Source organism: Nomia melanderi, unplaced genomic scaffold (genome assembly GCF_051020985.1).
Source record: "Nomia melanderi isolate GNS246 unplaced genomic scaffold, iyNomMela1 scaffold0764, whole genome shotgun sequence".
NCBI lineage: Eukaryota > Metazoa > Arthropoda > Insecta > Hymenoptera > Halictidae > Nomia > Nomia melanderi.
Window position 1 is genome coordinate 20,001 of NW_027475878.1, and position 2,308 is coordinate 22,308.

General features: G+C 51.0%; 1 non-coding gene across 1 annotated transcript; it reads right to left on the reverse strand.

Moving 5' to 3' along the window:
- Positions 1-446: 446 nt before the first annotated feature.
- LOC143176722 (5.8S ribosomal RNA) lies at positions 447-601 on the reverse strand. The gene has a single exon (XR_013001233.1). It is a non-coding gene; the product is annotated as a 5.8S ribosomal RNA (ribosomal RNA).
- Between the last annotated feature and the right edge of the window lie 1,707 nt (positions 602-2,308).

The following is a 2,308-nucleotide window of genomic DNA, read 5'->3' on the forward strand; positions in this document are numbered from 1 at the left end:
TTCTTAATATTTTCTTTCACCTCTGACGCATCATTTCAGGTGACGTCGGGAGCGCGGGAAAAAAAATTTTTCTAAACACACGAAACCGTTCATCTCACGAACAGCCGAAAAAGTTGTCGCTCAGATCCATATCGCAGTGGAGCGGTATCCGCGGGCGGTCGTAATTGAACGACGCACGACGCCGCGAACACTCACGCGAGTCCATACAAACGATTCCGATCGTTTTGCAACAACTAGAACGTACACTGTCCGTGAAATTCACAGAATTTTCGCGTGTCCGCGACAAACGCCGACGAGACACCCATCGTTCGCTCGTACGTAGCATCCTTCTCTTAACCCGACTCAGAAACGTTCTTTGCGCCCTTCGGTAAAAAAACGTTCGATCCGAAGAGGTGAACGACGGCGGGGATTTGACAGAGCTACGCAAGCAGTGTATGGTACGTAAACGACCCTCAGCCAGGCGTGGTCCAGGAATTGTATCCGTGGACCGCAATGTGCGTTCGAAATGTCGATGTTCATGTGTCCTGCAGTTCACACGTTGACGCGCAATTAGCTGCGTTCTTCATCGACCCACGAGCCAAGTGATCCACCGTTCAGGGTAATCGTATAAATTTTATATTTCACATATATAATTTTATTCTCATTTGTTCGACCTAATATCTCTCTTCTTTCAAAGAGAAGATAAAAGTTGATACCTGAATCTCCGACCAGCGCGCGAAGGAGATTCAGGCGTCGCCTTGGAGACGACACCGAAGCCTTTCGAGACGAAAAACGTTCAAGTAATATGTATATATTTCTCGACGTTCCGGGCGTATAGTGCATTCAAAAACCCGCGAAAGACGCAGAAGACTCGCACGCGTGGAAACGACGGGGATATATTTTGTATCCTACCCGATACTGAATCCATCGCGTGCAGTCGACCCTCGCGTTCTTCCGATCAGACGCATCTATTGTTGCGCGCATGTTTTCGCGTCGCATCGCGCGAAACGTTGCACGAATCGTACCGATCGATCGATTGAAAGCAAATAATGAAAAAAGACTTCACAGCTGGCTCTTTGCCGGTCATTCGTCCCATGTTATCTCTTGCCGCGAAATTGGCGCGCAAGAGTTGGGTGTCAGACGCGCGGCTTTAAAACGAGCTTCACGGCCGGTCCCTTCGTTACCGCTTTCGTTCTTTCTCTCGGAACGACCATGAACGAACACGACGAGCGACGCTACGGCATACACACGTCCACGGATTCGATTAAAAAAACAGACTTCACAGCTGGCTCTTTGCCGGTCATTCGTCCCATATTATCTCTTGCCGCGAAATTGGCGCGCAAGAGTTGGGTGTCAGACGCACGGCTTTAAAACGAGCTTCACGGCCGGTCCTCTCAATTCCGTGTACGGTACACGCAAGATGCGGGTTCCACTTCCAGACTACCCGGTCCCTTCTCTCTACGAGAATCGATAGTAGAAGAACGGCTCGAAAACGCGTCTCAGAGACTAGGGGAAAAGAAGCGGTATGCGAGCGAAACGAAAACGCATTATGGAAACGTCGCGAAACAATGTTCGACGGTTGCTCGGTTCCAATCGTGCGGCCGTTTCAATTTCTCGTGCGCTTCACCGTCCCTCCGTAACTCTGGCCGATCGCGTATACCGAAGAGCCGACACGCGCAAAAACCACAGGCATTGTATACTGTATATATATATGTTACAGTCACAGCCTTCGCGCGTTTTACTCTCCGACGCGGGGTTTCCACGACGAAAGAGAGACAGTTTCGTGGCGGGTGACTCGGCCGAATCGCTACGACGGGTATTTCTATTATAGAACGAATCATCGCCACCCTTTACCAGTGCCCGACGAAGGAATCACAAGGTCATCTGGAGTTTACAATGCCAGCGACGGTAATTCCAACGAAGACCCGATAAGTCAACTCATCGTTCTATTTCTCCCCGTACAGAAAAGCGAATCGACGCTAACGCACCTCGCGCAAGCACGAACGTTCTCTTCGCGTGGATCATCCCATCGTCGAAAGATGTAAAGACGCATTGGAGATCGTGGTCTCTGGCGGGCTCATTGCACGCCCCACTGCATATCTTTCCTCGAATCGAGAATGATTCGTCCACTAAGGCTGCGAAACTACGCGTCGAGGAAACTAGGGGAAAGAAGCGGGATGCGAGCGAAACGACAATACATTATGGAAACGTCGCGAAACAATGTTCGGCGGTTGCTCGTTTCCTCCTGCGGACGTTTCATTGCTCGGGCGCTTCACGTCCCTCCGTAACCTTCGCGCGATCGCGTGCCCCGGAGAGCCGGCAACCGGTG